Source organism: Pinus tabuliformis, chromosome J, assembly GCF_031772625.1.
Source record: "Pinus tabuliformis cultivar Carrire ecotype Pingquan chromosome J, CPIR1, whole genome shotgun sequence".
Taxonomy (NCBI): domain Eukaryota; kingdom Viridiplantae; phylum Streptophyta; class Pinopsida; order Pinales; family Pinaceae; genus Pinus; species Pinus tabuliformis.
In genome coordinates, this window is record NC_142295.1 from 917,208,499 (window position 1) to 917,235,479 (window position 26,981).

Here is a 26,981-nt window from a genome sequence, read left to right on the forward strand (position 1 = left end):
AAACAGTTCTAAAAATATTCTCAAAAATACCAAAAACAAGTTCAGAAGCTGGCTCCTAAAAAGAGAACTAGGCACACCAGGTCAAATCCTGACCCAAATCCCCCACCTGTTTTCGATAATCCAAATTTGATCCATAAAACTCTTAGGAACCAGAAGGAACCAGAACAATCTCCTGAATCTAGCCCTGAGGCAGTTCAGCAAAGTTCTATTCCAACCCCTGCTAAACCATCAGTCCACCTTCATACAACTCATTCTTCCCCCTCTTCATCATCCACTTCACAAAACATATTGTCTACACCCAACACACAAACTGTTGTTGTTGTCCCTGTTATCCCAGTTGTTCCCTTTCTACCAGTTGTCCCACTTATCCCTCCAAACATGGCGAATCGTTATGCACCCCTTCACTTACCGGGTAATCCTGGGGCCATGCCTCAGGACTACCAAGGCAAGATTACTTATTTTGATGGAACCAGTACATACACTGCCTTACAGCATACCAAGAAAATGCAAGACTACTTTGAAAACTATGAGATAGATGATGATGATGTAAGGATGAAAATTTTTGTCCAAAGTTTAACAGGTGAAGTAAGAACTTGGTTCAGGGCGCTGGCTGCAAATTCTATAGCTGATTCGGGTGCCCTTTATCAGTCCTTCCTGAACAGATGGGAAAAGAAAAAGGACCCTCTACACATTTTATCTGAATATGATACCATAAGGAGAGGCCCACAAGAAACTGTCTTAGACTATTGCACTAGATTCAACACTATTTATAATGTCGTTCCTCAAAATCTTAGGCCCCCACCTGATCTAGCATTGATTAAATTCCCGGATGGGTTTGGTGCTGACATGGCATATCAACTGAGAGAAGGAGCCCCTGCAACCCTAGTAGACATGCAAAACATAGCTGTAAGTGTGGAGGCAAATCTGATTGCTAAGAGGAACCGGGCAAGGACTGAAAGAAGAACTACTTTTAAATAGGACCCCTCATCATTTGAACAAAAGCTAGATGCAATCATCAAAGGGATGGACAGACTTGGAGACAGGGTGGAAACCATAGAAAGAAAATCATCATGGGAAGGTCAAACAAGCAATATTAGAAACCCAAACTTCAGAAAGAATCAAAATCCTAATATTGTAAGGACTGATCCTGACCAGCATGTCAGACCTCCTTTCCAAGAAAACTATGCTGAGGCTTCCACATCTAGTGAACCTAATGAGGACCCTCACATCAACCTAATGGGTTTGGACAGTGAAAATCAAGTCTTTCTGACACAAGAAGACCAAGAGGTCTACAACGACAACCAATTCCATACTAAGTCAGGAGAATCATTTGATTTTAAAGAAGGTTATGATGCAGCTGTGTATGAGGTACACAAACAGTACAAACTAAGGAGTAGAACGATAGATGTACCTACATCCCTCAAACCAAAGGAAAATAAGCAACCAAAAAAGGTCAATGATAAGAGTACTCCCCCACAATCAGCCGGCAATTCAAACTCAAACACCACAGAAGTCACTGTGGAGGATATTTCAGAGCATCAGACACCTGAAAGCCAGCCAGCCTCACTCCAACCAGCAAAGGTAAAGTCAGATAATAGCCTTGGAAGCAAACATGGTACCAATTTTACTCAAGACAATATCAACCATGAACAAAAGATCACTGATAACTCAGCTGAAAAGGAAAAATCTGTTGCACTAAATGCCAAAATTCAAATGGAAAAACCTTTTAACTTGGAAACAGAAATAAGTAAGCTAAAGATATCAGTTCCTCTTTCGGAATTAGCCAAACATGAGGTATACAGGCAGCAGATTATTAAGTCAATCCAAGTATCAGACAATAAAGATGTTGTGAATGTCCTCAATGACCAACCAGAGTTGGTATTCGGACCTGAGGTTAATGGAAAAACAGAAAATGGAGGGGTTCCACCCTTTTATGTCAGTCTAAACATTCATGATAAGGTCCTACATAATGCAATGTTTGATTCTGGGGCTTCACACAACTTAATGCCCAAATCTGTAATGGAAAAACTTGACTTAGACATCACAAGACCTTACAAAGATCTATTCTCATTTGATTCAAGCCAAGTCAGGTGCTTGGGCCTGATTAAAGACTTATGTGTTTCCCTGGTTCAATACCCAACCAAAACTATCTTGATGGATGTAGTAGTAGCTGACATACCCCCTAAGTATGGCATGCTCTTGTCCAGATCCTGGGGGGCCAAACTTCAAGGATCTTTGAAATTAGATATGTCATGTGCAACTATCTCAGTCTTTGGGCAGCCAAAGAGATTATACCGTGAAACTTTGATGAAATATGTGGTAAGCAGTCAAGAGAAACCCCAAAACTTTCCAATCTATTCAATACACTCAGACATGGATTCATTTATTCTCTACAATGCCGACATCTGCAACAAAGCTTGTTCTGAATTATTGATGACAGTAGAGACCGAGGAGTTAGATGAGCAATGTGCTTTCAAAGACCAAGGGACTGTGGGTATAGCTGGCGAGACAAAAGAACATGATGTAGCAAGTAACTTGCAAGAAACCAACCTACCCATGGTCCAACTTTCTAGTAACCTCAATCCAAATCTTGATCATGAAACCTTATGGTATTTAGAATTTGATGGCTCTGTAAATAAGCTAGGAGCTAGGGCAGGAGTCTGGATCCACAATATGCACAATGACCAAGCTGAGGGCCATGCATACAGACTAAACTTTCGATGCACAAACAACATGGCTGAATATGAAGCCCTCCTGCTAGGTCTGAAACTCATAAAAAATCTAGGTGCAACCAAAGTCTCAATTTTAGGAGATTCAGATCTGGTCATACAACAGATGAAAGGAAACTTTACCACAAATGATCTAAGGTTGAGAGCATATAAGGGAGCAGCTATTCAGGTACTTGAGAGCTTCTCACAATCACAGTTGACTAAAATTTCCAGAGAACTCAATCTACATGCTCACAGCTTGGCAACCTTTGCCAGCACTTGTAAATTGCCTTTCAAAACCAATCATACGTTTACTGCTGAAATCAAACACAGACCTTCAGTTCTGGACAACATCAAGAATTGGCAAGTCTTCGAGAGTAACACACAGATAAATAACTTCCTCACTTTAAAGGAAGAATTTTCTGGCATGAACATTGACACTAGCACTAGAGATGATCAACCGCAGGCATGCACAATTGCGCAGAAAATATCAGCTGAAACAGCTGATCTGGTTTTACATCCTACCACCTTTGACAAGGAAACCATACGGGAGTTGAAAAAATCAGATGAAGAGGAAATGGCTGAAACAGAAGATGAGGTAATTGAGCTAAAGGATAATTTCCTGCCCACAAGTTTAACCCCTTTGGAGGATCTGTTTGATTCAAATGATATCTCAAGAAAACCAAAAATGCAACCATTGAATGCTGAAATAGAAGATTGTAACATTGGGACCCCTAAAAATCCCAAAATGGTTAAGTTATCCAAAGCATTACCACCTGAGAAAAAACTAAAATACATTGAGTTATTCAAAGAGTTTCAAGATGTCTTTGCCTGGAGCTATGAGGACCTTAAATCTTATGATACATCAGTTATCCAGCACACCATACCTTTAAAAGAAAACCAAAAGCCTTTCAAACAGAAGCTTAGGAGAGTCAATCCAGTCCTCCTCCCCCCTTATTGAAAAAGAGGTTAAAAGTATGTATGAAGCAGGGATCATTGCCCCAATCAGATTCTCAGAGTGGATCTCAAACCTAGTCCCTACTAGGAAAAAGACAGGGGAAATCAGATTGTGTGTTGACCTAAGAAATCTGAACAAAGTATCTCTCAAAGACCATTATCCCTTACCTAAAATGGATCATATCTTGCAAAGGGTAGTGGGAGCCTCAAGGATCTCCTTACTAGATGGTTTCTTAGGATTCAATCAGATCCTAGTACACCCGAATGATCAAGACAAAACTGCCTTCACAACACCTTGGGGAACATTCAAATATGTCAAAATTCCTTTTGGGCTCAAAAATGCAGGGGCCACGTTCCAAAGAGCAATGGATATTGCCTTTGCCAAAGAAATTCATGACTTCCTAGTTATCTATCTCGATGATCTCACTGCCTTTTCAAAATCAGATCAAGAACACTTGGAACACTTGAGGCAGGTTTTCACAATTTGTAGAAAGTATGTCATATCTTTTAAACCCAAATAAATCACTGTTTGGGCTGGAGGAAGGTAAAATCTTGGGGCATATAATCTCAAAAGATGGTATTAGGATTGACCCAGACATAATTCAAGCTATCCTACAAGTACCACATCCAAGAAACATCAAAGAACTACAAATCTTTCTAGGAAAGATCAACTTCTTGAGGAGGTTCATTCCCAATCTGGCTGAACTCATAAGACTGTTAAATAATATGCTGAAAAAGGATTCCAAGGTCAAATGGACCATGGAAGCTAGACAAGCCTTTGAGGATATCAAAAGAGCATTGACAAACACACCAGTCCTAACAAGCCCTAGATTTGATCAAGATTTTATCATTTTTTCTTTTGCTTTTGAGCATACAATTGCTGGTGTTCTATTACAAAAATATGACCAGGGCTGTGAAAAACCCATTGCATTTTTTAGCAGAGCCCTTAGGGATTCTCCCTTGAAATATCAGATCATGGAAAAACAAGCCTATGCATTGGTAAAGGCCATCAAGGAATTCAGAATCTATATCCTGTACTCTCATATAATTGCCTATGTTCCTAATGCAGTGGTCAAAGACATTCTAACCCAAGAAGGAATTGAAGGCAAGAGGGGCAAGTGGATTGCAAATATCTTAGAATATGACATTGAGATTAAACCTACCAAACTGATAAAAGGACAAGGCCTAGCCAAACTAATGACTGAAACTAATTTTCAAGCCCTTGACATTAATGAACTGGACGACGAACAGGAGATGGCGACTCCACAGATCAACCAAGCCTTTATGCAATCCCCTTGGTATGCTGATATATGTTTTGTATTATTAAACCTGCAAGCTCCTCCAGGGTTGTCCAGAACCAAGAAAAGATTCTTGAAAATGAAATCATCAAAGTTTTGTATTATTGACAATGTTTTATTTTGGAGAAATCATGAAGGGATCTTACTCAATTGCCTAACATTAGAAGAAATTGACAATGTCCTCAAAGAATTTCATGCAGGTGACTGTGGAGGACACTTATACTGGAAGTCCACAGCTGATAAAATCCTAAGGGCTGGATTTTATTGGCCCTCCTTGTTTGCTGATGTGAAGAAATTTGTAATGTCTTGTCACAAATGCCAAATTTTTTAGGGCAAGAGGAAGCTGCTGCCTTTACCACTTAAACCAGTTTCAACTGAGAGACCATTCTAGCAATGGGGTCTAGACTTCATTGGTGAAATTCACCCTCCATCCTCTGGCCAGCATAGGTGGATTCTCACTTCCACATACTATTTTACCAAATGGATAGAAGCCATCCCTTGTAGGCAAGCCAATGACTCCATTATCATACAATTCCTAGAAACCAACATCTTGTCCAGGTTTGGCTGTCCAGATAAAATTATTACAGACAATGCTGCTACTTTCAAATCCAAAAAAATGATCAACTTTTGTCACAAGTATCACATGACCCTAGGACATTCCACTGCCTACTATCCTCAAGGTAATGGCCTAGCTGAGTCTTCCAATAAAAGTCTCATCAATATCATTAAGAAAGTTTTGGAAGAAAACAAAAAGAATTGGCATAAGAAGTTGGTAAATGCATTATAGGCAGACAGGCTGACCACCAAGAGATCAATTGGCATGAGTCCATATGAACTGGTCTATGGGCTAGAAGCAAAGTTTCCTACATCTCTAGGAATTCCTGTGATCAAGTTGCTGCAAGAAATACAAGCTGAGCCCAATGACATTCAAAGAAGAATCAATCAGACAATTCACTTACAGCAAACGAGAGAGGAAGTCTATCAAAGAACCCAAGTACTGCAAGAAAAGCTCAAAAGAATATTTGACAAAAGAACCAAAGCTGAAGATTTCTTCATAGGAAACAAAGTCCTAAGATGGGATTCCAGGAGGGAGGACAAAGGCAAACATGGTAAGTTTGATTTCTTATGGAACGAACCTTATATCATTATTGCTATACAAGGTAATAATACCTATTTCCTAAGGAGTCTGGATGGCTCAAACACTGAGGAAGGCCCAGTCAATGGGAGAATGCTCAAGCATTATTTTGACTCCCTTTGATCAAACACTGAACAGGCATATATTGTACATAAATATTTGTATTTTCCAAATATTTTCAGTTACAGCAGATAAATAAAGCACCAAGTGGAGCACATTTTGAGAAAGACCAGGGTGCTGCACTATTTTCTTTTTTGGAATAAGTTTTTGATCCCAGCATTGGGAAGCAAAGAAAAACACAGGGTAACTATCAAGTGATGAGGAGAAATTCTGAGAAACAGGTAAAAAACAGATCTGCAAATTCACAGCAAATCAGCTCACTGGGTACTGCCTGCAAGTATCCAAGATCCTAATCAATAGTCTCCAACAACAGAAAAATTCAGACTGCTGCAAGAATGGAGAAATTAGGCATTCTGACCTGCTATTCTTGGCTTTTCATCTGGAAAAGCCATCCCCAAGTGGAGCCACTGTTAGCCTCCTATACCAATAGGTTTTCATTTCTCATGATTGACAGTGGAAGTGCCAAAAATGTTCACCTTCCATGCTACTAAGGTTCCATTTTTGTGAAGGCAAGCAGACAGTTAAAAAATGTAAAGAGGGTATGCCTTAAAAGAATAATCAAAAGGCAAGAAAATGAATTGGTCAAAGAAAAAATAAAACAAATGAACCCCAAACAAAGACCATGAAAGTGGCTAGTCCAAATTGCCACTGCTACTTTGATGGGTGGTCCAACAGCTCAAGCTGGGCCTCACCATGTTTTAAATTGCATGTTGTAGACTAGAAAGGAAGTACCTGCTCAAACAGTTTAAGCTTGACAAATGACTAGGTGGATAGAGAAAGGAGGAAGCCCAACTGCTTAATCTGGGCCCTTGGAAGTCATAAGGGCAGACTTAGATAGGAGGGCAGCAAAAAGAAAAGAGAATGATCAGGGTTTGCAAGGCTAAGTGCACCCATCCAAAGGAAGAAAAAATGTTAGGCATATTAGGCAGGGTAGGCAGTTGAAGGTTGCAGAATACAAGATCTAAGCATACAACATGAGAAAACTCACATATGATCTCACCAGCAGGAGAAAGGCAAGAGCAATGGCCTATTTGGCAAACTATCAAACCATCACTAACTTCCCTCATCCCCTTCAAAAGTTTCTTACTAACATCCCTTGAGCACTTCAGGATCTGCCTGATCAGTCCTCCTTACACTCCTCATTTGTAAAAATTTCATGTCAGAAGTGACTTCTCTCTTTGAAAAGAAGCCACATTTCTTGTGTAAAATCTCTCTTCACTCCCATCTGCTTCTAAAAACTAAGTTTACTCATTAAACTTAGCTCTTTACCCCTCTCTCATATCCCCAATTCATATTAATTTCTAATTTTATTATATAAATCCCTAAGTGCTACCCCTCCCCCTACTATTATAGCATTATATGCAAAAAACCCAAAAAATGTATAAATATCCCCCCCTTTTAGCATTATAGCTAAATAGCACTTCTATGGGAGACATTAGTCCACCAGGGACTATAGTCAACCCTTGCTTTGGGATTACTCTAACCCCTGGTTAGATTAATAACCTACACTAAACCCTCATCTCCCCTTTTTCTGAAAAAACCCATGAAACCCCCCCCCCGCGCTCAAACCTAAGGTCACATATTGTGGGACCCCGACACATTAATCTATATATACTTCAAAACCCACGAAACCCCCCTAACCAAAGTTTTAAACCCAAAATATTTAAATGAATATTTTATTAGCCGGCGGGTCCCCACCTAAACTTGCACGCTGGGTCGGGGCGCCTGCCGGCCGTCGATCTCCCGTCGCCCTCAATCCAACGCTGGGCGAGCGATTTCAAATTTGAACCTGCCGCGGTTTAGCGTCCGAGGAGCGGGTGGTTTTTCTCCCGTACGCTGGACGCGTGGCAGCCGGCGGAGGTGTTCGAAGCCCCCCTCCCCTATACCGCCTTCTCCCAAAAGCGGTGCGGGGAAACCGGAAACCACCTCCCTCAACCCGCCTCCCCTGTCACGTCACCCCCGCATCATCATGACGTCACACCCTCGGCCCCCGCTACCGCGCCTCGTCACCTTCCACGTCACCTCATCGCCCCCACATCCCGCCACCGTGTCCTACCATGCTGGCCTCCAGCTCAGCACCCACGTCACCATCCGTACCCGGGCCCGCCATGAGGTCATGCTGACGTCATCGGCAGAAAAGCGCCAAACGCCTGTATTTTCCAAATTTGTCGTTATAAACGCGCATTTTAGCCGTTTTATGTCATTTTCATTCGAAAAGAGACAGAGCCGTTGTTTTTCGTTCGCTCCAAAATTGCCTCTACGCTGCAAATTCAAAGCTTGGGACACCATCATTTGCCAATTTAGCTCCATTTCTCATCCATTGTTCAACCCGGCAGCTCTCAGTGCTATTGGTCCAGGTATTTGCCGAAATTCACCTGTTTTACCCGTGTTCATGCCATTTCTCTGCAATATTATCCATTAATACCTGGTAAATCCTAAATTAAAGATTGTCATTCAATAGTTGCTGGCCCAAAACCACCTACATTGCCCCCTGCTTCAAAATTCACTATTGAAAAGCCATTCTCGGCCTTAATTTGCAAATTGACCCTCCAATTGCCCGGCATTGTTCCCTTTTGCTGGGTACATAATCAAAGAACTGTATTTCATTAGCTGATAGTCCTGCCCTCCCTCTGTAATTCATCCTCATTATTCACAATCCTTGTGAATTCACCAGAGCAGAACAGAGGCAAGCCTGCTCAATTCACCTACTCCAATTTGAAGAACATATCTGGCATTGCCTGCATTCAATCTGCCACTTGACTTCTAGAAAGATTTGCAAGTTATTGCACCCACATTGTTGCATTCATAAATGCATTTTAAACTCAGCACCCAAAAGCTATACAATGGCTGCACCTGCACCCACAGCTCTCAGTGTTGCACCCATGAATCCACCCAACAAAGAGCTTGAGGCCCTGCCTCTTGCTGATAGAGACTACCTCATTCAAGACCTGGTGGGTGGCAGAAACCATTTGTAGACCTTTCGGGAATTGAGGGATAAGTATTTGAATAACAATGACACATATGGGATATGGGAATCAAATCTGCCTTATTACTTTCTCCCATCTGTTAACATTTTTCTGGAAATTATCCGCTTATGTGCTCAGAACTATGATCCAAATCATAGAGTTGTCAAGTCTCCATCTGGGAGCATACTCTTCCACATCAATGCTGAGTCCATCAACCAGATTCTCAACTTCAAACAAACTCAGCTGCTGTATCCCTTCTCCATGAATTATCTGCTGGATAAAGGTGCCAAGCTTTCCACTGATGACATTCAGAAGATCACCAAGATATTTATGAGAGCTGACTGCCAGCCCACAGGGCCTCCTCCTTTCTTGTATGTCCATTTTACTGATGTAGGCAAACTTCTGCTTGACATGATTTCTTATGTGTTGGGCTATAAAACCAGTGAGCATGTTGATGAGACAGTGCTGGTGTTGTTAGCAGCTTACAGCCCAAGCCAGCCTCCTGCCTACAAGTATAACTTTGCTAAATTCATAGCCAACAAGATACATGACCAGCTTTTCAAAGTGGACAGGGAGGGCATATTCAAATATTCATCATACATATACCATTTGTTCATCTATTATCAATCTGAGGCCTTTCAATGCCCTATCAAAAAGCTGGATTCTAAGGGGGAAAGAAGGTCTGTCATCTTCTGGACATCAGTTTATCACCAAGTCCAAGATTCACCATACTCATACTGTGAATTTATTGATCAATTTGTATACCCAGTTTCTTGCCTATTGATGAGGTCCCCTCCTCCCAGAGTCTCATTTGAAATATAGAAAACTCTGCAGCTGTCTAAAAATTATAAAATAGGTGATTGGTACCTATACCAAGATCATACAGTCATCAGAATTTATGGTTGTGAGCTCTGTCCATACAGGCTCCCAAAATATGTACCAATGAGACTGTTTTCCTGTGAGTACTATAGGCAGCTTATTCACTCTGACCTCACCCACTTTCATAGTGCTAAGAAGAAAGCCCACCTCAAGTTTAAACACCACCTGGGCCCCTTTATCATGAACAAAAAAGAGGGATGGCAAGAGGCTGAGCAAATCCTCAAAGACAAATACAAGCTATCAAAAAGCTTCCGGTGGGTCCCTTATGACCCTGAAGGCTTCATCTGTGCTAGAAGGGTCAAGTACAGGCTGCTAGGCTATGAGCACTGTAAATTTCCACATATTGAGCAGTATGCCAATCAGCAAGAATGGTTGCAAGATACTTTAATTGAGAAACTAACTGAAGAAGAAATAATGCAAAAAAATGTCAAGGATTTGGAAAAAACTCTTGACTTGGATTCTGTGCAGCAGGTAGTCTTCAAGCAACCGCATCCAGTGGGAGAAGGAACTTCAACTACAACAACTGCACCAGCCACCCAGGCGCCAAAGACAGCGGCATCAGGCACAGATAAGGGTAAAGGAATAATGGGTGCTGAAGAAGAGATAGCAAAAGAAAACCCTGCCTCCTCAATTGGGCAGCAACAAGAGCAAACACCTCCACCACAAACAGAACCACCAACAGCACCTATATTGCAGACCCCTGCACATGAGGAGAGGGGCAAGAAGAGAGACAGAGAAGAGTCCACTCCTGCTAGTGGATCCTCCCAGCAACCTGAGGCCAAGAGGCAAAAGGTTGACTCCCCAGTCATAGAAGAAATAAGTGAAGAAGTCCTTGAGAGCCCAAGGAAAGAAGGGGAAGACAGTCAGCAAACGGCCACAAGCTCTTTTCAGCAAGAGCAGGGATTACAGCTTGGCATGGAGGTGTCCTCCTCCACTCAACACAGCAAGAAGCCTTCAAGCACCAAGGCTTCCTTCAAAGAAATAAAAGCACAAAATGAGCTGTTGAGAATAGAAGTATATAAGCAATTCCTCAAAGCGACACCAGCCAAGCAAGAGAGGCTGATGTCAGTGTATGACATACAAGAGGAGAAGATGATCCTCAGTCACTTCAAACCCAAGGTGCCGCAGCCTAAATCAGCTGCAGATTTTGTAAGAACAAGGGTGGAAGTCATGGCAAAGGACATTCACCCCATGGACCAGATAGAGCTGCACAAACAAATGGGGGAAATGGTCTATGCCACCTTGGTAGACAGGGCCACAATGGCCCATGAATTAAAAGAATCACTGAAGAATACCAACATTCAGTTGGATTTCGAGAGAATGTCCTCCATGGCCAAGGACAACAGGATTAAATCACTAGAGGACATCATCATAGACCTAGGACATGATCCTAAGGACCCAAAGGGCGTGAGGGCCCTCATGAAAAAGAAGGATGATGATCTTGCTGCATTGAAGAAAAGGCTGAAACTGCTTCCCACTAAGCACCCCCAAACAGCAGATTTGCAGAAGGAAAAGGAAGCCGATGAGCAACTTGATCTAATCATGCAGCTCAATCAAAAGGTTATTGATCTGGAGAAGGAGCTAGAAGGGGCACTGCAGGACAAATAGGGAGAATCCACATCCCAACCTCCTCCAACTACCTCAACCACTGCCACCACTACAGAGGCAGCAGTAGCCCCTGCAACTACTACAGCAGCAACAGAAGCAGTAGCAACAACAACAACTCCTGAGTCCAGCTTGAACATGGAAGATTTGACAAAGGCTATCAAAGAGTTGGAGCTCCAAGCTACTGAGATCAAACAGGCCAAGGAAAAATTGGCAGAACTAGAGGCCAAATATGACAAGTCAAAGATGACTGTAGCAGAGCAGTCCAGAGAAATTAAGGCCCTCAAAGACAAAATAAAGGCCTTAGAAAAGGAGCTCAAACTAGAAAACGCTCTGGCAGAAATAAAGATAATTTTGTGGGCCCGGATTGACCAATCCATTACTAGACAATGGAAGTCAATCAAGACTGTGCATGAACAAATGGAATTGATTGGCCAAGCACAAATTGAGATCCAAAAGGCCAGGACAGTACTAGGGAACAGGCCTGAGCAGGCCAGTAGAATGATAAATTTTCTGAACAATCAGACTAAGGAAGAACTGGCCGCCCTCAATATCGTTAGCAGAACGGATGCTGTCCTTACAGCTAAAAAGGTGCTGACTCTCAGAAATTTTGTACAAACTGTAGAGAGAAAATGCCATGAAATACAAGCTGAGGTGGATGAATACAAGCTCAAAATAGGAGCACTGCAAGGAAAGGGATTGCCCAGCCTACTAACTGGCACAGGAAGACTGCTCCCTCGTGAGCAATATGCTACCAGGTTGACAAATTTTGTTGAAAATCAAATTACTGCATCTGCCAGCACTTCTGAGGAAACAGGGCCTCCAACAGGGCAGGGCCTATATGACAAGCTTGAAAATCTATTTTTTATTGAACATGAAATCAATCACTTATTTGAAGTTCCTCCAAATTTTTATAGATATACAGAGGCAGATGAAACCTTGGTGAAAATTCGAAGACACCAGCTGCCCAAAGAGGATTGGTGGCAGGCAATGCTGCAAATTTTGCCTCAGTGATCTCAGTTGATCAATCCTAGTCAGCCTCCACTCAGCAAAGAGCAAAAAGCAGAATGAAGACAGCACACAAGGCAGCCGAAAAGGGTGACTCAGCACAAAGACAGCGACAGCAAGCCAAACATAGGAAATGCGCAAATTTTGGGCAGCACATCTTCAGCCGACTCCAACGGTCACAAAGTCAACATTCTCTGACCATTTTGGACAGCTAATACACTCAGAAGTTACTACAGCATTTATTTTCTCAGCTACAACGCTCCAGGAGTTGGCACAATATTAATGAGCCATTAACTCACTAGCTAGATATTTTCTGATGTAAATTTTGTATATATACCTCCCCTGGCAACGTATTAGGGGTTGGTGATTTTCACTCTGAGGCAAATGTATTGTATATTTTCAGATAATCTAATGCAAAAGGCTGGAAAAGCTCAGTGTTTCTTGGATTCTTGATGTCTCAATGATGCTCTGCGTGCTGTTGCAGAATTCCTGTGCTGTCTAATGGAACAATAAGTCTCCTTATTCCATGTTTTATATTTCTATGCTTGTTTGAATCATATGCATGTTTCACCAATCTAATAACAGAGAGAAATAATAGTACAGGATATGTTTGTTTACTCAATCTGTGTTGTTTGAAATGTTTTCTTCAGAATTAATCATGAGCATGAATTCTTAATTGCTCATGTTTACATCAATTCTACGTATATGAATATTATGCAGGAATTCTTCAGTGCTCCTAAGTAATATTCCCACTGTTCTCCATATCAGCTTACTGAAAGACCCTTAATTGCCTTTCATGCCCTGATCACATCACACCCAATTACAGGTTTTAAAAAATTGTTCCTTGGACACTTATCTGGCTCTGTAGCATCACCATTGTATCAACACAGACATATCAAGCAATTAAACATCACTGACCCCATGCCCAATGGCCTAGAACACCCTGAAAAACATATATCTATCTTGACTGAAATCATCACCTAGCAAAACTCAAAACAAAACCTTGAACATCATAACTAGCCTAAAATAGTATACAAACAAAGTTAAATCATAAAGAGAGAGCCCTCTCTGGTCATAGGTAGGCTAGAACCTGTGACCCAAAGATTGGTTAGTGGTTACCTCGGCCGTATTCGCTTGGGAGTCAAAGGGAACAACCTGAGTGCTAACAGGCTCAACCTATCACTTGTGAGAAATTATCCTAGGTGATAAGGAAGACACTTCTCTCAACGACGCAGACTATACCTAATTGACTAATATTACTATGCTCTATTTAAACTATCAAAGAATAACTTGATGGTTTTTATCTCAATCACTAAACCACAACTCAACAGATCCAAGAAAGAATATTGAATATACAAAAAAATTTGGCAAAATCTAATAAAATATCCTGCCAAAAAATAACGCAAAGTTGTAAATCATATGTAGTAATGCGATGAATGTTAGCCTTGGGCACACAAAATAAAATCATACCATATTATTTATGGAGGGAGGAAGGGGCTAAGGAAACCATAACTAGTATAGGAGAAAATGTGTAGTTAGTTGACTCTAAAGATGATCCTACTGAAGGTCAGCATATCTTTGATTACTATGGTTATTGTCACCTTGTAGATGGAAATTTTGGGATTCCCATTGACCACACTAAGGGGTCCTACTCTCAATCCTCATAAAATTGTGGTTTGGAGCTCATGGTGGGAAGAATAATCATTTCATTGCATGTGTTAAAAGTTGTTGGGATGAGTTATAAAGGTCAAGATGGAATTGGTAAATGGGAAGCTCTTCATGTGGTTCAATCAGTGAAGGAAAGGAAGTAGCAAGTTGCAATTAATGAAGACCGTGTCATTTTTTTTGTAAAATGGGAAAATCATTTATATTAATTGAGCAATAAAAAGCATACATCATATTTGATACCTACTGGTCTGCCACCAGGGAAAGCAACCCAGTAGCATAACAATACAAATTTTGTCCATATAAATTGTATGAACTAGATAACAAAACCAAGAAGATAATGTAGCCAAAAATAGTTTAACAATTTGCAAACTAAACCAGAGCTAACAACACCTATGATCATAACTAGCCTACTACTATCATATATAGTAAATAAAAATATTAAGAACATCTACTTCGACAAAAAATCGACGTGCATAGTGTTAGGTATATCACTCTCCTCATAGAAGGCAAAGAACTCAATGTCTTCCAAATTCTTAGCTGGGATTGACACTTTTTCAATTAGCTTCCTTGAGTTCCATTGCATTTCATCAATGTATAAAAGGGTCTCCTATTTGGTTTTTGAGCATTATACTAGAACTTTTCTCATTATGGTTTAAATGTCCACAATTTTCAAGTATCTTGTTTATTTAGTCCCGGTGTTTCCAATATCTGGCACCCACTCACCAACCTCTTCTTCTACATCAACATCAATGATGAAACATCATTCAATTCTAGCCTCTTACTCTTCTTGTTCAATTTCCTTTCAAATTTAAGGAGGGGTGGAGTGCACATAAACAACAACAAACCTTTCTACCAAATGTTGGGCCCACGAGTTGGAGAGATTGAACTGATTCTTCCTTTCCCTGCAACCTCAAGAATGGCTAAGATGAACCATAGTTGTAGAAGGACCAACTTATAACATTAAAAATGAGGAGGGAGAAAAGCTTAAGCACAAATCACTAAAAGAAAGTTTACACGAGGAGCCAAGGAGAGAGGTAAGGAGTCAAGAACTAAAGAAGGATGAAAACAAAATGATCCCACATAGGAAACACAAGAGGAGACTCAAAGAATACCTACAGAAAAAATAAACAAAAAATACCTTCTCTAAGCACTATCCAAAGGAAACAATGGGTTAAACACAGTAAGTTGACTAGAAGTTCAAAATGAGGCCTCAAAGGAATAGCTTCCACCTAAAAAAATCCAAACAAATAAATAAAACAGAAAGAGAGACAAAAGAGAGAAAACTAAAGGGGATAGAAGTAAACAAAGAGAACTACCTAGTGACAAACTGCAAGGTTAACCAGAACTTGAAAACATATCCTTAGGCTCTAAAGTTATCACCTAGTTTAATGACTGATTTCATTGCCAAGAGGAAGGAAAATTAATTGTGCTCTTTCTTCTAGCCCTATTTCTTTTCTATTTATAGTATCAAAATGAAGATACTATTTCCATGTGGATTGTAAACCCAAAAAATTAAACTAGAAAGGAACATAATGAAATTCTATATAACAAAAAATCTTTGTATCTTGGATAACCAACCACGAAATATGCAAATGATCTCAATTAACCAAAAAATAGGGGGATTTTTTCCCGAGTTTCTATAGAAAGTTATATGTCCTTGTGTTGGAGCTATTGTCTTTACCATGAAACCAATCCAGACAAGAACCTTATTTATGAGATAATGACTCCTATATGAGCAAGCTGCCATATCAAACCATAGAGCTACTACGATAATTCCGAGGAGACATTCCTTGTATGCATAGCAAGATTTTGAATGTATGCATCAAGTGGTAGACAGAATATACTGCTATTTCCCTCACCCACTACATACCATTGAAACTCCAATATCATCCATGTGGCATGATTGTCACCCACTATGGGAAAATGAAGGCCATGTCATTAAAAAGGATTCATGTTTTTATATTTTTTATCATGTGAATTTGACCTTGTTTTATTGTGATTTGAAAGCCCTACTTGTGAAAAGTTCATCAGGGGAGAAATGCTCTCATCATGGGCCCTTGATTTAGTGAAATATGGAGGAGTTGAATGGAGAGGTTTGAATCTAGGAAAGCAATCACCCAAAGTTCCAAGGCATGATAGGCATGCCAAGACAAGTCAAGTGCTAAGGCATGCCAAGATGTGCCAGGTGCTAGGGTGTGGCGTGAATGCATTCTAGGGAGTGTGATGGCCACGTGCTAGGGAAACATAAGGGATCACTAGTTTCAAATGCATGGAAATGAAGTGTCAACGAGTTACAATTGTGCTAAGGAGTAAAGAAAATTGTAAGGATGGAAATTTATTTTAAAGTTTATAAATCTTGGCGAATCTCACTAGTGTCTAATATGAAAACTATAAAATGTTTGTTGATATCTTTATAAAAATATCCAAATTTATAATTACTTTATAGGTAGAGCTCATATAATTTTGGCCAATTTTAGGGTAAAATAATTTTATACTGTAAAATTTGGGCAAATCATTTTTAGAGGAAATGGAAATTGGCGAATCCTTTTTTTGGAAAAATCATGGAAAATTAGCCCACTTGTGAATATTAGCCCCTAAAATTTTCCATGCTAAGGAGAGCATGATAAGGTATGCTAGGCAGTGCCAAGGCATGCTAGAGTGATAGGGAAGCATACCAAGATGTGACAAGTGCCAAGGTGTGATGATGCATGCTAAGGAGTGTTAGGGAGTGCTAGGGAAACACAAGGGAGTGCTAGGTCAAAATGCATGGAAATGAATGAATAAGAGTGTGTGACAAGGTGTGTCAACAAGTTCTAGGTGTGCTAAGGAGGGAGTGACATGGTATGGTAGGCAGCTAGCTGAGTCATGCTAGAGTTCCAGGGCAGCATGCGGCCAAGATGTTCTAAGTGCCAGGGTGTGCCAATGTGTGCTAGAAAGTGTCAAGGAATGCTAGGGAAACAAATGGGAGCACTAGGTGAAATTAATTCATGGAAATGAATGAATAAGGGTTTGTGACATGAAACATCGGTGAGTTCCACGTGTGCTAAGGAGGGAGTGGCAAGGTATGCTAAGAAGTGCTAAGGCATGCTAAAGGATAGGGTAACATGCCAAAATGTGGCAAGTGCCAGGGTGTGCCAATGCATGCCAGGGAGTGTTAGGGAGTGCCAGAGAAACACAAGGGAGCACTAGTTTCAAATTCATGGAAATTAATGAATAAGAGTGTGTGACAGGGAGCTTTAGCAAGTTCTAGGTGTGTTGATGAGGGAGTGACAATGTGACAATTATAAATTGGACATGAGTAGCCTAAGACAAGTTATAGTCAGTTCTTAGGTGAACACAACATAGTCTAGTTGTAGTAAGCGTAACTTGGGCAATTTCTTGTAGTTGAGGCAAGACTTGGTTGGGTTCCCAAGTCCCAAAAAATGTAAGGGTATTTGTGAGAGAATGATATCTAAGGAGTGTCAGGGCATGCCAGGAAATTAAAAGGCATGCTAACACATGCCAAATAGTGTCAATGCACGTTGAGGAGTGTTAGGGAGTGCCAGAAAATTAGAAGGGAGAACTAGGTCAAAATGCATGGACATGAACGAATAAGAGTGTGTGCCAAGGAGTGCTAACGAATTCCAGGTGTCTCAAGGATAAGGTGTGTTAGGAGAAGGTCATAATAGGAATTTTAGGAGGCAATAATATGGTTACAATAAGGGGCTGGACAAAGCAGTTTTAGAAAAAGGTAGACATTGGGTTGGGCACAACATTGTTTTTCCAATGACTTGGTTAGGTTCCCATGTTGCAAAAAAAGTAAGACTATATATGAGGGCATGACAGCTAGGGAATACCAAAGTGTGTCAGGGAAATGACATGTCAACGAGATATAAATGTGCTAATGAGGGAGTGACAAGGTGTGATAGGTAGTGCCAAGCCATGCTAGAGTGCTAGGGAAGCATACCAAGATGTGCCAAGTGCCAATTCCATCGAGTTGATGTATTCGGTAGGAAAAAATTACTCTGATATTTTCAATCTTCACTTGTATGACACATGGTCTCGGCACAGGGTCTTCCTTTCTTGTCTTTTCTTGGCACATGCATCTTAGTGTCTCTGATTTTTTTACTTGCCACCGCATGGCAAGTCTTTGTTTTGAAGCTCGCATTAGAAGGATATATGTTGTATAGTCTCTACTACAAGACTCACATGGTAAGTGTCTGTTTTGAGGCTCACATGGTCATGTATCTTTGTCTCTCACATGGTATAACATCTCTAGCACACATGGCATAGTGTCTCTCTCTCTCACATAGTATGGCATCACTATGATTCTCGCACTATACTAAAACGTTCATATTCCTTGGCACAATGATCTTGGTTTAACTTCTACAACTCACATCTTACAGTCTCGACAGATTTTATTTATGGTTCAATATTCCTTCTCTCTATCACAGTAGTCTTGTCATCCTCACTATGGTATCTCTGTGTACGCTCTATGGTAGCTCTATAGCATCTTTGCAGTTCACTCTATGACAACACTATTGTATTTCATTTCAGTTGGCCTCACATTGTATAGATTTCTGTTAGCATCTTGATGACACTCCTACATTGTATTTTGCATATAGTTATGGTTCTTGGCTGTGGTTTATCAGTATAATATGTGTAGTCATATTTGATCTCAATTATGTTTGGTACTTCAATATCATTTGTATTCACAACTATATTTCGAACATGAATCTCAGTTATGTTTGGCATGTAAATCTCGGTTGTATTCACAGTTATCACAATTGTGTTTGGAAACGAGCATCTCAATTGCAATATATGGCACTACTGTTGTATGGCATCACAGAAACCCTAATCATTATATATGAAGAAATGGGAAAATTCTGGCTTGACTCACAATATTGACCTTTTCACTCTCATATTATCTTGACATCTTTATTGTACAGGAGCAATAATAGCATATACTTATTGCAGTCCCAATCTTAATATGACATGTTATTGATGACAACATTACATGGCAGCTATGTCGATATGACTTGTTCACAAGCGAAGCTATGAACAAGTCAAATATGGGCCCTAGGTAATCTGGTAAGTAGGACTATGTCTCATGATATCGATACATTGTAACTCATCTGAACTATTGATGAAATCCAATAGAAACAGAAGAAAGAATTTTGGGTTTTCCCCCTTGTGGGGTTTCACCCTGATCTCTGGCCAATCCTATTGTCTCAATGTTTGTGCTTTTCTTCTGATGTTCCTTTTTATCTCCACTGCAATGTTGATAATGTTGTTCTTTCTATTAAATTGCATATGTAGCTAACAAATTTATGGGGTATATGAATATGTAAATGATATAAATGCAATTATCAAAGCAAAGAACAATTCCACTCTTAGTAAAATTAACATGGTATCAGAGCTGGGCTAGAAGAAAAGTCAATAAATATCGTCCCAACAGACAACCTAGAGGAAAAAGCAGAGTGCAGAGACCTAAAAGAAAGCTAGGGTTTGAAGGAAACCATAGAGAAATCTTGATCTTTCATACTGGATTAGGGTTTCAAGAGATAACTTGTGTAGGGTTTGACAGAAACCCTAGGAGTAACCTTTGATGTAAGGCCTGACATGAGAAGGAATTAGGAAGCAGCCCTTGAGCTATTTATATAATTTAGAGAAACCCTAGGAGAGGGTATAATCAAGATCAATAATTTAATGAGTAGGTCTTGGCTGCTGATGAAATCATAATACATGATAGAGCTGACATGTGATCACTAGTAATGTTCTATGAAGGCAGGATCAAGAGGGAGAAGATAGCTTCCTGCAACTAGTAGGAAAGTATTTCCAAGTAATTGTGTTGATGACATTACTCTTGTCGAGATTTATTCTTCCTACACAAATATTTTATTTGTTCACTAACCTCTTGAATGAGCATGTGATCAAGAGGACCATCAAGGTGCAGGAAGAATAAGCTTCAAGAAGTTAGGATTTGGAATAGGGTATGATCAGTAATTATTTTAAGAAACCCTAGTTGGGTCGTTCTCCAATAAGAATCAATGTGATCACTAGAAGGATCTGAAATATTGTCAATCTATATGCATTTGTTATATGGTTAAGTGAGAGCTGATTGCTTCCTTCTCTATTAAGATAAGTACCATAATATTTTCTCTTTTGTTTATACATACGTTATTGACTAACATTGCTTTATATTGAAGAAATGTCCAGGAAAATGTTTGAAGAGGGAGTTGATGGCTTTGGTAATTTTGGAAACCTATCTAATTTTTTACAAGAGTTACCTTCTTATTCAAGGTCCTACCTTTTAGCCACGCTAAGATATTGCAAGTTGTAGGGAGTACTTGAACTCAAATATACAATTATTGTAGTTATATTGGGTCTGATTTACTATACAACAGTGCTATGGAAGTTGCCATATGATAGCTTACAAGTAATTCTTATAACAATGACTTGTTACAATAATCTGTATGAACATCTAAACATCTTGACTTTATGTTAAAGTATTTTTCAAATCTAGAATGGGTTGTCATAACAGTAAACTTAAGTGACAGTACCTTAGACATCACTTTAATATTGGCATGTGCCTTGAAGTCAAGTGATACTAGAGTATAGCCTACAGGAAATGGCATATTGTAATAACATTGGTAGTATGTACCTAGTGATGGTTGTCTTGCATCATGACCCTCGTGAAAGTCACTTCAAGATGGTTTCAATACAAGATGGGTACCCTTGATAAATGAAATTATTGCATCTATGTTAAGGCCTAAAACATTGATTTTGATAAATTGAGTCTATTGACATGTAAGGCTCACTCAAGACATTGTAGAATGGTTTACGTCTCAAGAAACGGTGGCTTATTCTTGATTTGTCTCTCATATTCTGCATCCTTCATCTAGTTCTCTCTACAATGATCAGTGGAATGACACATTGTTCAATTGCTTAAGCCTATCTCAATCATATTACATCATCACACAGTGTGTCTCTGTCTTGGCATCATAATCTTGGCTCATATAATCTCGATGGTTCAACATATTAGTCTTATCATACATCTTTTTTTGTGGCTTTTATAATCCCTATATGGTCTTTCTTTGATATGATTTGATGTTTCTACTGCCCTTCAAACAGATAAAAAAATTGTAACATCCTCAATAAATACCAACATCACTAGTAATAGATAATAGGAGGCCATCAAATCCAAATTATAAAATTCTGAAATACAATGCCCGTCTCATATATATATATATATATATATATATAACCCCCCCAAAAGCATGCAGAAAAGTGCAAAGAAATAGGCATATTGAATGCATACCTCATGTTCCATCCCTAAAGGCCTTGGCAACACGCAGTGGAGTTTTTATTTTAAATTATTCCACCACTAGAGTGGTGGATTTTTCCATGAACCTGATTTAAAATGAAGCTCTTCCCTTGAAGCCCTCGGTCGCAGACAGAAATGATGCCCATATGCCCTTTGACTAGCTAAAGAGCAACAAGGCCTTAGGTCCATTCTAAACTTCCTTGCTCAATGCATTACACCGACCTCAACTGCCTAGTTGGGCTAGTTGAACCCATGACTGTAGAAGGGGAAGGAATTGCAGGACTTGCAGGAGAGGGATCGGATTCCTTTTGCTTACCAGGCACTGTGAGTGTTCAAAACCCTAGCATATGCTTCATATTTTGTTGAGGACACCTGCTTTGCTAGGCTCCTCAGCAATCAAACACAATATCGGTGTAGTATAGTGAAGATAGAGCGAAGATTTTCAGATTTTCAATTGTTGGGTGTCCATAAAAAGGAATCCACAGTTTCCTAAATGTCCCATAGATAAAAACTATAACGGCATAAACAAAGGGTTTGAAAGTAGGTGATAGGAGGGAAAAAAAAATTACCGCCATGAATTGGATCAAAGATGTGAAGATTTCAAAAAATTCATTAAAAAGTTAAGATAAAGGGATGTTTTTCCCTTTTAATGGGAAATAATTATTTTTTCCTCTTAATGTGAGTTAATGTCAAAATAGTTGTTATGTTGTTTATCTATCTAATCTTTTAACCTATTAAAATTAGCAATTATATCAAAAGGTGTAAATGAAAGTTGATAAGAGTAGAGGGAGGAGATATTGTCGATGAAAATAATGCATATATCACCTGTTTTCTTCTGCTACATTTTGTTCACATGCCTCCTTCATGGCGGAGAGACCTACATACTATTTTTCATGCATGATATTTTTCTCTTTTCCCATCTAGATAAAACAATAAAAAACCTATGGGTTGTTAAATTTTCAATCTCTATTCTATAGAGGGTAGTTGGTACACCATCTCTAAAAGTAACATCAATATGTTAAAGTGAACCCGCTCTATCAACATATGAATCCATGTGGATTGTGGGCTTACGCTAATTGTTTCCCACTTATTTCTCCCAACAAGGCTTGTTTGAGCAATAACAAGGAAAATTGTCTGGATCATGATATACCTAACCATAGAGTTCTCTTTTCATGGGTTTGCATAGGTACTATGGATGAATAACCTATGGATGCATGTGATAGAATGCAATTCATGTAAGATTAATTTTTCTTTTTTTACTTTATATATATTTAAAAAAAATAAAACTTTTAATATTTGAAATTTTTATCTAAATAATACAAGAGTGAATATATTTTATACACCAAAATTACGTGTGTTCAGTTTATTTAACAATGTAATAGTACATATATAAATAAATAAGAGTTTTTTTTGAGATAGACGTGTTATCTTAGTAGATTAAAAACTTGTTGAGGAAATTTCAATTATGCACTAACTAAAAGAAAATTGTTGACAAAAATATTTCAACAAGCCATGATCCAACAACCTCCTAAAAACACATAAGAAGAATAAACATGTTGAGACCAACTCTACATCAAAATGATCAATACATTAACAAACCACAAACCTTTCATGTATGATCATAAGCATCACAAAATATTCTATATAACATGTAGGATTTAATAATCCCAAATTTCACCCTTAGTGAGTTGGACATGTCTTTATCTTTGTTAGGTAAGTCTTCATCATCATCTTCCATTGGTTCAATGCATCATAGACACTCTTGATCAATAAAGTATATATATGATCTAACTCAACATTTTCGTATCATTCCTCGATCATGTAGACATTACCAAATTGTTAAGTTCACATAAGGGAGTGGCAATCCACTAAAATACATGGGTGCCTAACTATTGCAACTACCAACCCACTAAGATCTCCTTTAAGTACATGGTTCATTCATATTCTCAATGAACTCCACCTAAATGTATAGGAAACTTCAGGTTTTTAGACCTATCATGCCCCATAGAGTTTACAACCAACATAATCCACTCATAGAGAATTCAACTGACACATGGCCCATACTTTATCAGAGGTTGTGCACTATATTAAACAAGTTATCCCAATCATCAGGGACACATGGATAATGGGTATGCCTTCTTACAAGAGTCATACAATGATACACCCTTTACATAATGCATAGATATATATGGTTACATACTATTTACATGCTCCATATCATGCAGGCAATAAGTACAAGCTTTTATAATGTTGTGTGTTATTACAGTACTCCTCCCAAGTACCAACTCTAGCTAAGACCAAGCTCAAAAACATCAATTACCAATATACATAATCTACACACAACATGTTAGACTTCCTCAAATATAAGATTTGGTTCATCTTTCCACATGGTCTTGGTTTTGATTCAATATAACAAAAGGTGTACCTTGTTTATCCATCTCCAACCAATCTCCATTGCTACCACAAGGAATAACATTGCCATGATTTTGGATGAAATTCCAAAAAATATTTATTATGTCTATAACATCATTATGTCCTCCATGTTGAAAACTCATAATTCCAACTAAGAAATATATACCATTAACACTGGGCATAAAGAATATTGCTTCAATTCATCTTCAACCACTATAATAACCAACCACTATTTATTCATTGTAGAAACATTCTAGCATCTCTACAACAAATTATTCATATATGATCCTCCATTATGATTTACTTATAGGATTTTCATCTCAAACAACATACGAATTGGAGACCAATCAAACATTTTGGCCAAACATTAGGACCACACAAAATAATTAGGAACTTATTGTATTATAGGGTCTAACATCAACCTAACTATAAACATTGAATAATAATGCATTTTATGAACATACTTCCATATATCAAGACACTTATGTACCCAAATAATGTTCCCATTGTTTCTCTAGGAAAATGTTATTGATAATGAATGCATCCAAATTGGTCTTATACTTTATACCTACTAATATAAGGACTTATGACACCACATTCATTAAACAACCTTTCATCAATGAACAGCTAGAGGAGATACAACCTCTTGCTATATTTTCCTTTTAGCTACAGCATGCCATATCAAACAAACCCAAGAATGCCCTTTATATCAAAAAATGTTTCATTGCAAGGCTACAATAATCAACAAAAAGTAATGGTACATGTGACTAAAGAATTTTCCCTACATATTTCTCTAGGGTCATGAATATACTTGGTGTCTTCATAAACATCTTCAAATTATGGATTCAACATTCATCTTGGATATTCATATGTTGCATTTTATTTGTTAGAACCATGAACTTTAGCAAAATGACGGCACTCCCATATTGGGTTATCTAAGCTCAATAGGATTTTTATGTTTTGACTTCAAGACTTTTTTTCATCACCATCAAATTTCTACATAAACATGTACAAATGGCATTTGATCTATGGATCTAATCATGCTATAAAAAATGAATAAGACTTTCCTACAATACCATTTTTTCCTATCAAGCTAACCATGCCCAATTATTAGTTGCAACGGAAGGCAGATTCGGTTTGTTCTTGAAGTCACCTACCCAAGGAATGTGACTTCTAGGACTCATTGAAGAAGTTGATATCTACCACATGACCCTAGCCACACAAGCTTATAATTGCTTTCAATAACATATATACAGGGAGTGCATGTTTTTTTATATTTCAATCTTTTCCCAAATCCAAAATGCAACTAACAAAAGAAGATAAAGATACAAATGAAGAGAGAGTACCTTTGGGCGATGTCGTTGAGTAGTGGATAAGTAGAGTTGTGGTTGATCAAATATATGCTCTATGGAAGCCCTATCAACGATGATAGAAACAGTCATAGTGAGGTTTGGAGCCGGAGTCTTCAAGATAATAGGGGAAATCGAGATAGTTGCAGAAAGGACGGGAGGATTCATCACCGTCAAGACAAAACCTTTCTCTTTCACCTTGGGAGATGAGGGATTGTACTTTCTAGGGCATGTCAGGGAGTGGTAGGGTGTGCTAGGGAGTGCCAAATCATGCCAAGGAATGTAGGGGGTGTTAACACATGCCACATAGTTCCAAGGGATTGTTAGACGTGCAAGGTGTTATGGCATGTTAAGATGTAAATTATGTTGCTTAGTTGTTTTATGGCCACGGTTGGACGTGATCCTTGAATTTGAAACTTGTAACTTGTTAAGTGAGATAAGTTGAAATTGTAAATGAGTGGCCTAAGATTATTTATAGTCAGTTCTTAGGTGAAAAAGTCATAGTATAGTTGTAGTAATTGTAACTTGGTCAAGTTGTTGTAGTAGAGGAAGGACTTGGTTGGGTTCCCAAGTCCCCAAAAAAGCAAGGGTAGTTGTGAGGGCATGATAAATAAGGAGTGCCAGGGCATGCCAAGGAATGAAAAGGCATGCTAACACATGCCAGACAATGTCAATGCATACCAAGGAGTGTTAGGTAGTGTCAGGGAATCACAAGGGAGAACTAGGTCAAAATTCATGGAAATGAATGAATAAGAGTGTATGTCAAGGAGTGTCAATGAATTCTAGGTGTTCCAAGGATGAAGTGTTCTAGGAGATGTTCATAATAGGACTTGCATGAGGAAAGCCTATGGTTATGATAAGGGGCTAGAGAAATTTGTTTCAAACAAAGGGAGACTTTGGGTTGCACAACACTATTTTTCTAATGCCTTGGTTGGGTTCCCAAGCCGTAAAAATATAAGGTTATCTATGAGGGCCTGACAACTACAGTGTGCCAAGGTGTAGCATGGAATGCGAGGAAGTACTAACACATGCTATATAGTTCCAAGGCATGTTACACATGCCAATACATGCCAAGTGCTAAGGCTTGCCAAGATGTTCCAAGTGCCAGGGTGTGGCATGAACACAAGTTAGAGAGTGTTAGGGCAAGGTGTCATGGAAACACAAAAGAGCACTAGTTTCAAATTAATGGAAAGGAAGTGTCAATGAGTTCCAATTGTGGTAAGGAGGGAGTGACAAGATATGTTGGGCAATTCCAAGACATCTTAGAGTGTTAGGGAAGCATACCAAGATGTGCCAAGTGCCAAGGTGTGCCAATGTGTGTTGAGTGTTAGCGAGTGCTAGGGAAACACAAGGGAGCACTAGGTCAAAATGCATGGAAATGAATGAGTAAGAGTGTGTGACAAGGAGTGTTAGTGAGCTCCATGTGTGGTAAGGGGGGAGTGAAATGGTATGCTAAGAAGTGCTAAGTCATGCTAGTGTTCCAAAGCAGCATGAAACCAAGATGTGCCAGATGTTAGGGTGTGATAGTACATGTTAGGAAGTGTTAGGGAGTACTAGGGAAACACAAGGG